Below are 13,321 nucleotides of genomic sequence, written 5' to 3'. Positions count from 1 at the left end.
GGGATTTTGGTCCGTATTGTTCACCAATGGATCCCCATACCATATGTGTAAAATAGTGCCTAACATGTGATAGACAGACACTCAATAAATATTGAATTGATGAATAAATAAACAATGGTATCATCCAGATATCAAGTGAGAGCCTTTATTTTATTAAAACATTTTTTAATGTTTTATTTATTTTTGAGAGAGAGAGAGAGAAAGAGAGAGAGAGAGAGCATGATTAGGGGAGGAGCAGAGAGAGGGAGACACAGAATCTGAAGCAGGCTCCAGGCTCTGAGCTGTCAGCACAGAGCCCAGCATGGAGCTTGAACTTGTGAACCATGAGATCATGACCTGAGCTGAAGTTGGACGCTTAACCGACTGAGCCACCCAGGCGCCCCAAGTGAGAACCTTTAAAGCTAGCTAAAATGATCTCTGACCCTCATATCATTGCAGTTTACAAGATTTACAAATTCCCATGTGGCTTACATTTTTATGAATCTGGTTTTGAATTTCTACTTCAAGTAAAGCACTCTGACTGTTGCTTGGTGCTTCTGTTTTGACATAAATCAGTCTACAATAATACTCGGCTTTTTTTTTTTTTTTTTTTTTTTTGGCTTTCTGCAAATAATCACTTGCAAATAATCCGTTACTGTGTAACATACTTTCCTGATGCATTGGCAAAAGAAAGAACTCAAAATAAATATTAGGTAGTCTTGTTATCAAAAGTCCTTCACCCAGGGGCTCCTGGGTGGCTCAGTCAGTTAAGCGTCCAACTTCGGTTCAGGTCATGATCTCACGGTTTGTGGGTTCAAGTCCCACATCGGGCTCTGTGCTGACAGCTCAGAGCCTGAAGCCTGCTTCGGATTCTGTGTCTCCCTCTCTCTCTGCCCCTCCCCTGCTCATGCTCTGTCTCTCTCTCTGTCAAAAATAAATAAACATGAAAAAAAATAAAAATAAATAAAAAATCTTAAAAAAAAAAGATTCCTATACCCAGCAATCCCACATACCCTCAATTTTATATATTCATGTCAACAGCACATGTTTTCACAAATGGTCACTGTAGAATTGTTTACAACAGCCCCAAACTATAAACAACCCAAAAGTTCATTAACAGAATAAAGTGTAGTAATAGTAAATTACTCTTCAGCAATAAAATATTTAAAAACTACAACATGAATCTATCACATAGACAAAATAAAAAGACAACAGTATGTACAGCATTCCATTTATGTTTTCAAAATTTTTAGTTAATAAAGTTGAACTGTATTTTTATTTATTTATTTATTTTGAGAGAGACGGGGCGAGCACAAGTGGAGGAGGGGCAGAGAGAGGGAGAGAGAGAATCCCAAGCAGACTCTGTACCATCAGTGCAGAGCTGGACACGGAGCTCAAATCCACAAACCATGAGCTCATGACCTGAGCCCAAATCAAGAGTCAGACACTTAAATGACTGAGCCACTCAGATGCCCCTAAACTATACAGTTTAGAGATACAGACCTATGCAGTAAAATTATGAAGGAAAGTGATGAATTGATTGCCATAATCAAGATAGTGGTTATATAATTGGAAGAAAGGAGAGAAACTGATCAGGAAAATGTATGTTGCAGCTGATGGCTTCTGGAATGCTGTGATCTCTACTGCTGGTGGTACATGGGGATTTCCTTTATGCAAATATGTTAATCTCCATGTTTATCTTCTATCTGTTTTTGCCCTTAGGTTTGTTATATTCCTTGTTTTTTTGTTTTTTGTTTTTATTTTTTTTTCAATGTTTTTTTATTTTTTTATTTTTGGGACAGAGACAGACAGAGCATGAACGGGGGAGGGGCAGAGAGAGAGGGAGACACAGAATCGGAAACAGGCTCCAGGCTCCGAGCCATCAGCCCAGAGCCCGACGCGGGGCTCGAACTCACGGACCGCGAGATCGTGACCTGGCTTAAGTCGGACGCTTAACCGACTGCGCCACCCAGGCGCCCCTTGTTTTTTTTTTTAACAGTTCAGGGAAATTCAGATCCCTTTTCCTTCATACCAGGAAAACTTCATAGCTTCTGGATTTAGGCTGATTCAAGTAGGGCAACCCATTCATACAGACACTGCAGTTCTCTAAGTTTGGATTTATTAGGACAGGGATAGCTGAGGGGTCAAAGGGAAGCAAGCAGCAGTGAACAATCCCAGCTTTGGTGTCCTTTAAGCACTAAAGAAAACAGACTTAGAAATAGAGCTCCACCTTGTGGCTTCCAGGAAACTAAGCAAGCAAACAGGCGTCTGGCCGCCGCCTCAGCTCTACAACCTAACCTCACTGGGAGAGATCCTCTGAAGAACCAGATTCTCTTCCAGGTGAGTTCCCCCAAAGTGAATTTCCAAGTGCATCTGAACAAGGAAATCTGTTTTGTAATCCAGGAAGTCCCCCTCATTCATTCCAGAATGTTCATTCCAGAGATAGGAGAGTGGGCATGTCTCCTGTATGTCATCCCACCCTAAGATACTAGATAAACTCGCTACTAGATAAAAAGGGACTTTGTGTGAATGTCTCATAATCTTGGAACACTGAAGATTGAGCAACTGTGTTTTTTCCTTGTGTTTCCATCTCCTGGCTCTCCCAGCTCCAAATACCATCTAGGTAACTGTTTCCCAAATAAGGATCTACAACTGATGCTGTTCCATCAGAATCACCTGGGGAGGTATGTTTTTAAATATGGGTTAGGTCACTGCAGCACCAAGCCATCTGATCGACAGAGTCTGATACAGAATGCAGGAATCTGTATTCATTCACAAAGCTCCCTGGTAGCTATTTGCACAATCAGATTCCTGTGCTGATTAGCAGTTGAATAAGTGTTCTCTTTACAAGAGAGCCAACTAAGAACCAGTATCAGATCTTGGAGACACAGATATATCTTTAAAGTCCACACCCAAGAACAAATGGTCTTCTTATGGGGTGGTGAGGCAGCTCTTAGGAGGGCAATGTGGGCAGTTAAGTTAGCAAAATAAAAAAAAAATTAATGTTTATTTACTTTTGAGAGAGAGAGAGAGCACACAAGCGAGAGAACACATGAGCAGGGGAGGGGCAGAGAGAGGGGGAGAGAGAGAATCCCAAGCAGGCTCTGTGCTCTCAGCCCAGAGCCTGATGCAGGGCTTGAACTCACGAACCATGAGATCATGACCTGAGCCAAAGTCGGTCACCCAACCGACTGAGCCACTCAGGCACCCCAGCAAAATAAATCTTAACAGAAAGGTTGCTGTACAGTATCTTGTTTGAGATCCTCTGGAGCTGTTTTGGTCTTGAAATGGCAGATGGGGGTGAGGTAATTCTATTCTAAAAGGAGAGGTTCTCAGGATCAGCTAACAAGTTACTAATCAGGAAGACATCTTCCTCACCCTTTCCAACTCCAAATTCTCAGCCTCCATAATCATGCGAGTGGATACCTCACAATAAATCACACACCCACACCCATGCAACCTATTGGTTCTGTTTCTTTGGAGAACCCTAATATATTTTTAAAAATTCTTGTTAATTGTTGGGTGTAATGGTGGCTATAGTCTTTTTAAACCCTTATCTGTTACAGATACATACTAAAGTATTTACAGGGAAAATGGCATGACACATGATATCTGATTAGAGATAATCCCCAGAAGAAAAAAAGGCAACCAGTGAGAGATCAGCAGAATGTTTTCAACTTTTGAAGCTTACTACTCTTGTATATGTTTCCATTTTCCACTTCAAAGTCTTTTAAAAGTCACTCTATGACCCAACAAATCCACTCCTAGATAAATGCATAAATCCCCTACTAACAAATGTGCGCCTATGAACACTAGGGCACATACATCGTAGGTAAGGGAAAAACACAGCTGAACAAGTGTGTGTCCAAGATTATAAAATACATACATATTTCATAATAGCACCAAACTGTAAACAAATCTAATGTCCATCAACAGTAGGATAAACAATTGCAGGAGTGCCTGGGTGGCTCTGTTGGTTAAGCGTCTGACTTCGGCTCAGGTGACGATCTCACAGTTTGTGGGCTCAAGCCCTGCATTGGGCTCTGTGCTGGCAGCTCAGAGCCTGGAGCCTGCTTCAGATTCTGTATCTCCCTTTCTCTCTGCCCGTCCCCTGCTTGCACTCTGAATGTCTCTCTCTCTCTCAAAAATAAATAAGTAAACATTAAAAAAATTGCAGTATATTCCTAAAATGAATTACTATACAATAAGATAACTGAAGTAGTCTGCACAACATGGATCAATCTTAAGATCATCATGCTAAATGAAAAAGCCACAGATATCAGAATAGATCTGTTATATTCTTTTTTACGTGCAGTTTTCCAAAAGGCAAAATTAAACTCTACTACTTAGGTACACATAATTAAGTTTATTTTATTTTCTTTTTAGATTTTTTTTTTTATTTTTTTTTCAACGTTTATTTATTTTTGGGACAGAGAGAGACAGAGCATGAACGGGGGAGGGGCAGAGAGAGAGGGAGACACAGAATCGGAAACAGGCTCCAGGCTCCGAGCCATCAGCCCAGAGCCTGACGCAGGGCTCGAACTCCCGGACCGCGAGATTGTGACCTAGCTGAAGTCGGACGCTTAACCGACTGCGCCACCCAGGCGCCCCTTCTTTTTAGATTTTTAAACTATGTATTTAATAGCAAAACCTTCAGTAATGGGGATACAAACATGCCTTGGAAAATACAAAAGCAATGAACTCAATGTAACGGTAGGGGCACCTGGATGACTCAGTTGGTGAAGTGTCCAACTTCAGCTCAGGTCATGATCTTGTGGCTCGTGAGTTCAAGCCCCGCTTTGGGGTCTGTGCTGACAGCTCAGAGGCTGGAGCCTGCTTCGGATTCTGTGTTTCCCTCTCCCTCTGCCCCTTCCCTGCTTGTGCTCTGTCTCTCTTTCTCTCTCAAAAAATAAATAAACTTTTTTTTTTTTAACGTTTATTTATTTTTGAGACAGAGAGAGACAGAGCATGAACGGGGGAGGGGCAGAGAGAGAAAGAGACACAGAATCTGAAATAGGCTCCAGGCTCTGAGCTGTCAGCACAGAGCCCAACGCGGGGCTCGAACTCACGGACCGTGAGATCATGACCTGAGCCGAAGTCAGACACTTAACCAACCAAGCCACCCAGGCGCCCCAATAAACTTTTTTTAAGGGGGGGGGGCATTAAAAAAATGAATTCATTCCTTTCCCTTTACACTAAAGAAGCCTCTTGGCTTCTGGGATCCAGGCAGTCTGAAGTAGGGCATCCTATTCATATCAGAGCTATGTTATCTAAAATTGGGCTTATTAGAAGAGAGAAATCTGGGAGATCAAAGAGACAGCAAGCAAAACAACTTGGGCCTGACCTGAGATTGATGCCACTCCTATTTTATTTGTTCAAGAGCTAATGAAAACTTGAGTTAGAACATAACCCCAATGGGGGCGCCTGGGTGGCTCAGTTGGTTAAGCATCTGACTTTGGCCCAGGTCATGATCTCATAGTTTATGAGTTCGAGCCTCACTAGAGTCCTGACAGTGCAGAGCCTGCTTGGGATTCTCTCTCCCTCTCCCTCTCCCTCTCTCTCCGCCACCACCATGCTCTGTCAGAAATAAATAAAAATTTAAAAAAAAGAAAAAAGAAAAAAGAAAAAAAAAAAACACAAACCCCACCCAGTGGTTACTTGGAGCTCTGGCACAATTAAGGAAGAGGAAGTTTGGCAGAATCTCATTTCTTCACCCCCATTGGGAGAGACTCCTAACTCGCCTACCTCTCTGTCAGCTTCTCCAGATTGAGTTTTCTGGGGCCCCCAAACAAACAACCTTCCAAGAAATCCAGGATATCCTCATCCATCCAAATGTGTATTCAAGAGACTGGCCCTCCCCTCACCCCTCACTGTTACTAGGCTGAAGAAAATAGGTTATAACTGCTGTATACTGTTCGCCCCTGAATTCCCAGCTTCCCCCACCCTCCCCCAAATATCTTCCCCAAATATCACCTGTGGCAATTTTTCCATAAGTCCACAGTGGACTTTCCATAATGTCCACAACATTTATTTGCAACAACAAGGACGGACCTTAAAGGCACTATGCTAAGTGAAACAAATCTGAGGAAGACAAGTACTGTATGATCTCACTTAAGTGTGGAATCTAAAAACAAAACAACACAAAAAAAACCACATCAAACTCCTAGAGAAAGAGATCAACCAACAGTGATTGTTGGTGACCAACAGTGGGAACAGGGGCAGGGGAATCAGAGGCAGGTGGTCAAAGGTACAAACTTCCAGTTACCAGATGAAGAAGTACTGGGGACAGAATGGACACTATGATGATGATGGGGAACACGACCATACAGGGTACTTGAAAGTTGTTAAGAGGGTAAATCCTAAGAGCTCTCATTACAAGGAAAAACAAATTTTTTTTCTCTTTTTGCTTTCTCTTTATTGCATCTAAGAGATGATAGATGATGGACAAGGCAATTTACTGTGGTGATCATTCCACAATATAGGTAAGCCAAACTACTGTGTGATACACCATAAACTTAACGGTGTTTCATGTCAATTAGATCCCAACAAAACTGCATGTTTTACTTTACTTTATTTATTAAAAATGTTTTTGAATGCTTATTTTTGAGATACAAAACAAACGCATGTGGGGGAAGGGGAGAGAGAGGGGGAAACAGAATCCAAAGTAGGCTCTGCCCTGTCAGCACAGAGCCCCACAGGGGGCTTGAACTCAGGAACTGTGAAATCATGATCTGAGCTGAAGTTAGACACTCAAATGACTGAGCCACCCAGGTGCCCCTAAAACTACATATTTAAAAAAAATTGTTTAATGTTTATATTTGAGAGAGAGAGAGAGAGAGAGAGCAAGCAGTGGAGGGTCAGAGAGAGAGAGGGAGACACAGAATCCGAAGCAGGCTCCAGGCTCTGAGCTGTCAGCACAGAGCCCCACATGGGGCTCAAACCCACAGACTGAGAGATCATGCCCTGAGCCAAAGTCGAATGCTTAACCAACGGAACCACCCAGGTGCCCCCAATTTTTTTTTAATGTTTATTTATTTTTGAGAGAGACAGGGAGAGAGAGACAGAGAGACAGACTGGGCATGAGCAGGGGAGGGGCAGAGAGAGTGAGACATAGAATCTGAAGCAGGCTCCAGGCTCTGAGCTGTCAGCACAGAGCCCGATGTGGGGCTCGAACTCACAAACGGTAAGATCATGACCTGAGCCGAAGTCTGATGCTTCCAACTGAGCCACTCACGCGCCCCTACAACTACATATTTTCAACAGCTCCTCAGATACCAGATATTTACCCAAAGAAACCCAAAACATATTTCAACAAAAAGACTATAAGAAGGTTCACAGTAGCTTTATTTTTTTTTTTTTAATATTTATTTTTGAGAGAGAGAGAACAGAAGCTGGGGAGGGGCAGAGAGAGAGGGAGACAGATGATCCGAAGTGGGCTCTGTGCTGTAAGGACAGAGCCCAATATGGGACTCAAAGTCACCAGCCATAAGATCATGACCGAGCTGAAGTCAGGCCAACCAACTGAGCCACCCAGGCACCCCCATATTAGCTTTATTTATAATAGCCCCCAACTGGAAACAACCCAGGAGTGTATTCATAGGTGTGTGGATAAACTGTGGTATATTCATTTATGTTTTCTGCAATGTCCTTTCTCTTTTTTTTTAAGTAATCTCTACCCCCATTGTGGGGCTTGAACTCACAACCCTGCGATCAAGAGTCGCATGCTCTACCGACTGAGCCAGACAGGCACCCCCTTATTGCTTTAAAACAATAAAACGCTTGGTTTCCAATGACTTTGTCTTGTGGAAATTTGCAGTGAAACAAAAACGAAGCCAAATTATTTTTTACTGCTCCAAAATGTCCCAAATTCTCTTAAGTATGTGACTAGTATAATAAGGGTGTTGTGACATTCGTCAGGTACTTCATGAAATTCCTATGATGATAAAAATGGAAAGACACTGTGAAATCTTACTGTTCAAATATAGTTAAGTACTGATCACAAGTACTTGGGTTAGACCCTTTTTGTCAAGTAGGTATTGATGTGGGAAACAAAGGCAAATGAAAAATTAAATTTCATCACTACCTACAGCCCATTGGCAAGTCCTTGAAACAGGCAGAGTGACCTTCCTCTAGGAGCTTAGCTGCCTGGATGATGACATACTACTCAGGGCAAAAGGCAATCTTAGCCCACCTGCCCCCCATCCTCTCCCCCCCCCCCACCCCCCCAACCCCCCCGCCGTAAGTCTACTTTAACATACACAAATTCCTCTGGAAACTTCCTTTGTCTCTATACCCAAAATATATATTAGCAATCATCCTCCAAGCATATGGCCCACTGATATACATCAGAAGGGTCTCATGACTAAAGTTTTATTAGACAGTAATAAACGACCTTTTGTAACAATAGTTCGCTCCTTCAAGGTCCTAGAAACCTTTTTTCGAAAATACCTTTCCAAAATACCTGTGCTGTCTCGAACCCCCTCCCAACTTGAAAGTATAGGGGTGCCTGGGTGGCTCAGGTCATGATCTCTTGGTTCAAGAGACAGTTCGAGCCCTGTGTCAGGCTCTGTGCTGACAGCTCAGAGCCTGGAGCATGCTTAGGATTCTGTGTCTCCCTCTCTCTGCCCCTCTTCCATTCATGCTCTGTCTCTCTGTCTCTGTCTCTCAAAAATAAATAAACATTTAAAAAAATTTTTAAACCAAAAAGAAAGTATACAAGTCACCCAGTGTAGCTCTCCCTGCCCATGGATCCTGCTTTAATAAAACCACCTTTTTGCACCAAAGACATCTCAAGAATGCTTTCTTGGCCATTGGCTCTGAACCCCAACATTTTCTACATCAGGTATCACAGTGAAAACAAAAAAAGGTGATGTGTTGATATTTTATTCACAGATTAGTACTTTATGAAATTATAGTATTTCATACAAAGGACTATTATATACATGTAAGATAGAAAAAAAAATTAGTGAAGACTCCCATTCACCACCAGGCTTAAGAGAGAGAACACTACCAATGCTATGAAAGTTTTGTCTTTGCCCTTCTCTGACCAAATTCCCCTTTTATACCCGTAAGTAACTACTTTCCTAAATTTTGTGTCTAGCATTCCTCTAACTATTCTTTATAGCTTTACTATATATAACTCTCTAAGAAACTTATTTGTCTGTACCATTTTATTTATATTTTAATTAATTTTTAAAAATGTTTATTTATTTTGAGAGAGAGAGAGAGAGAGAGAGAGAGAGAGAGAGAAAGAGAGGAGGCATGCATGTGCCCTGGGAAGGGCAGAGAGAGAGGGAGAGAGAATCACAAGCAGGCTCCATGCTGTCAGTACAGAGCCTGATGTGGGACTCGAACTCAAGAACTGTGAGATCATGACCTGAGTTGAAATCAAGGGTCAGACACTTAACTGACTGAGCCACCTGGGCTCCTCTTTATTTTGGGGGCCTCTAGGTGGCTCAGTCGGTTAAGCCTACAACTTGGGCTGATACTCTTAGGAAGTAACACATAGATATAGAGTTGAAATAGTTGATGACTTCTTCTCTTATTCTGAATATTCCATTTACTCACACACTTAAAAACTCTCATACCATCTCTTCTTCCTACTGAAAGCCTTTTGAAATATATATATATATATATATATATATATATATATATATATATTTTTTTTTTTTTTTTTTTTGAGAGAGAGAGAGAGAGAGAGAGAGAGAGAGAGAGAGAGAGAGAGAACATGAGCAGGGGAGGGGTTGGGAGAGAGAGAATCCCAAGCAGGCTCTGCACTGTCAGCTCATAGCCAGATATGGGGCCTGATCTCACTACCTGAGCCAAAATCAAGAATTGGACACTTAACCAACTGAGCCACCCAGGCACCCCTGAAATATTTTATCAACATGGTATTCACAGCAAGAACATGACTTTACAAAATTATTTCTAGAGAAAATGATTTCCTCGATTCACTGACCTGGCTTAATTTTTCATAAATATAAATTATCTTATACACAATGAAGTTTATTCATGGTATAGTCATCCCTACACTTAATACATTCATAGGTTTGCATTTAAAAAAAAATTTTTTTTAACGTTTATTTATTTTTGAGACAGAGAGAGACAGAGCATGAACGGGGGAGGGTCAGAGAGAGGGAGACACAGAATCGGAAACAGGCTCCAGGCTCCGAGCTGTCAGCACAGAGCCCGACACGGGGCTCGAACTCACAGACCGCGAGATCGTGACCTGAGCCGAAGTTGGCCGCTCAACCGACTGAGCCACCCAGGTGCCCCCAGGTTTGCATTTTTATATGTATTGTCTGTACACATTTTTTTCATAATCAGAAAAGGTTTTCAAGCATTTTATGGCAATCGAAGTTATTCCTTAGTGTAAACTCTCTAATACCACGTGCTTATGACTTTCAACAAAAGGTTTTTCTCACATTTATTACTCTTCTATGATTCACTCTGGAGTAAACTCTCTGATGCATCCGGAATTTGGTTTCTCAATGAAAATACTACAACATTCCCTCCCTTGTACAATTTCTTTTCCATATGAGTTTCTCCGATATAAAATGACCTATACTTCTTGAAAGTTTTCACAAAATTACTACATTCACAGTGGCTGTCTTTCTGTTGTATAATGAGTGCACACCACTTCTTTTATAAATTTTTATTTATGTAATATTTATTTATGTAAAATTTTTAATTTTAATGTTTGTTTATTTTTGACAGAGAGAGAGAGAGAGAGACAGAGCATGAGCGGGGGAGGGGCAGAGAGAGAAGGAGACACAGAATCCAAAGCAGGCTCCAGGCTCTGAGCTGTCGGCACAGAGCCCAATGCGGGGCCCGAACTCACAGACCATGAGATCATGACCTGAGCCAAAGTCAGACACTCAACCGACTGAGCCACCCCGGCACCCCTATTTATGTATTTTTTAGAGAGACAGTGGATGCACACACACCCAAGCTGGGGAGGGGCAGAGGGGGAGGGAGGGAGAGAGAGACACAGAGAGAGACAGAGAGAGACAGAGAGAGAATCTCAAGCAGGCTCCACAGCCAGCACAGAGCTGGATGTGCGGGGCTTGGCTCGTTCCCATGACTGCGAGATCACGACCTGAGTCAAAATCTAGACTCAGATGCTTAAGAGACTAAGCCTCCTAAGTGCCTGCTAACACTTCTGTGTGAAAAACTTTTGCACATTTGCTAAATTCAGTTTCTCCCATGTATGCATTTTCCTGATGAACAACGCACTACAGGTTGTTACTGAAGATTTTGTCATATTTTTTTAAAAAATTTTTTAATGTTTATTTTTGAGAGACAGAGTGTAAGCAGGGGAGGGGCAGAGAGAGAGAGGGGGAGACACAGAATCCGAAACAGGCTCCAGGCTCTGAGCTGTCAGCACAGAGTCCAACGTGGGGCTCGAACTCACAAGCCAAGCGATCATGACCTGAGCCGAAGTCAGACAGTTAATTGACTGAGCCACCCAAGAGCCCCGATTTTGTCATATTTATTTACTGCACTAGATTTCTCTCTCATTTTAGCTTCCTATAAAAGTAAACATCCTTGTGGAAGCTTCTCCTTAGTCACCATAAGAATTCTCTCCCATATAAGGGCCCCTGGGTGGCTCAGGCAGTTAAACGCCAGACTTCAGCTCTGGTCATGATCTTACGGTCTGTGGGTTCCAGCCCTGCATCTGTGCGAAAGACAGACAGACAGTCAGAGCCTGGAGCCTGCTTCAGATTCTGTGTCTCCCTCTCTCTCTGCCCCTCCCCCACTAGTCTGTCTCTCTCTCCAAAATAAATAAACATTTTAAAAACTTAAAAAAAAAAAAAAAAGAATTCTCTCCCATACGCCTGCAATTTCATGCTGGAAGGACCTCCTTAAAGGCTTCCTCATTTTCACCATACCCATCTGATTTTGCCCTCTTTGGTGTCTACCGAGGTGTGCCTTGACACTAAAGGATTTCACACACTCACGGCCTCTGTAGGGTCTCTCTCCTGTATGTGTTCTTTGATGCCTACTTTGACTAGGCTTCCAGGCGAAAGGTTTCCCACAGTCGCTTTCCTCCTGCGTGGGTTCTCCCGTGTATAATGAGTGGGGACTTATGGCTGAAGGTTTTCTGACAATTACTTCATTCACAGGGTTTCTCTCCTGTGTAGGTTCTTTGATGCACAATGAGTTGTGACTTCAAACTTTCCCACAACCACTGCATCTGTAGGGTTTCTCTCCTGTGTGTGTCCTCTGGTGTATAGCGAGTGTTGATTTGGAACTGAAGGCTTTCTGGCATTCACTACAGCGGAAAGGCTTCTCCCTGGTATGAACTCTCTGATATAAAGTGAGCTCTGACTTCCAGATGAAAGCCTTCTGGCATTCTTTTTTGTTTTTTAATTTTATTTTTTATTTTTTTAAATTTACATCCAAATTAGTTAGCATATAGTGCAACGTCATGACCTCAGGAGTAGGTTCCTTGATGCCCCTTCCCCATTTAGCCCATCCGCCTTCCCACAACCCCTCCAGCAACCCTCAGTTTGTTCCCCATATTTATGAGTCTCTTCTGTTTTGTCCCCCTCCCTGTTTTTTTATATTTTTTGTTCCCTTCCCTTATGTTCATCTGTTTTGTCTCTTAAAGTCCTCATATGAGTGAAGTCATATAATATTTGTCTTTCTCTGACTAATTTCACTTAGCTTAATACCCTCCACTTCCATCCACGTAGTTGCAAATGGCAAGATTTCATTCTTTTTGATTGCTGAGTAATACTCCATTGTATATATAGACCACATCTTCTTTATCCATTCATCCATCGATGGACATTAGGGCTCTTTCCATACTTTGGCTATTGTTGATAGTGCTGCTATAAATGTGGGGGTGCCATGTGTCCCTTCGAAACGGCATACCTGTATCCCGTGGATAAATGCCTAGTAGTGCAATTGCTGGGTCGTAGGGTAGTTCTATTTTTGGTTTTTTGAGGAACCTCCATACTGTTTTCCAGAGTGGCCGCACCAGCTTGCATTCCCAGCCTTCTGGTGTTCTTTCATGAAAAGGGTTTTTCTCCAGTGTGCTGCCTTCGGTGTTCAATGAGCTGTGACCTGTGGATGAAAGCTCCCTGACAATGACCGCATTCACTGGGCTTTTCTGCAGCACGCGTTTTGTAAAGTAAAGTGAGACTAAACTTAAGAGAGAAAGTTCTTCCACATTCCTTACAGCCACAGGGTTTCTCACCTGTATGAGTTCTCTCACGCTTAACAAGATGTGTCTTACTAATGAAGGTTTTCCGACATTCATTACATTCATAGGGTTTCTCTCCTGTGTGAGTTCTCTGATATAAAATACGCTCTACCTTCTGAATAAAAGCTTAGA

At 42.3% G+C, this 13,321-nt stretch overlaps 1 long non-coding RNA gene across 3 annotated transcripts in view; it reads right to left on the bottom strand.

Moving 5' to 3' along the window:
- Positions 1-13,321, bottom strand: part of LOC109494597 — a 47,759-nt gene that overhangs the window by 26,046 nt on the left and 8,392 nt on the right. The window lies entirely within an intron of this gene.

This window comes from Felis catus, chromosome E2 (assembly GCF_018350175.1).
Source record: "Felis catus isolate Fca126 chromosome E2, F.catus_Fca126_mat1.0, whole genome shotgun sequence".
NCBI lineage: Eukaryota > Metazoa > Chordata > Mammalia > Carnivora > Felidae > Felis > Felis catus.
Note: the sequence above shows the minus strand (reverse complement) of the source record. Positions and strands in the feature narration are given on the sequence as shown.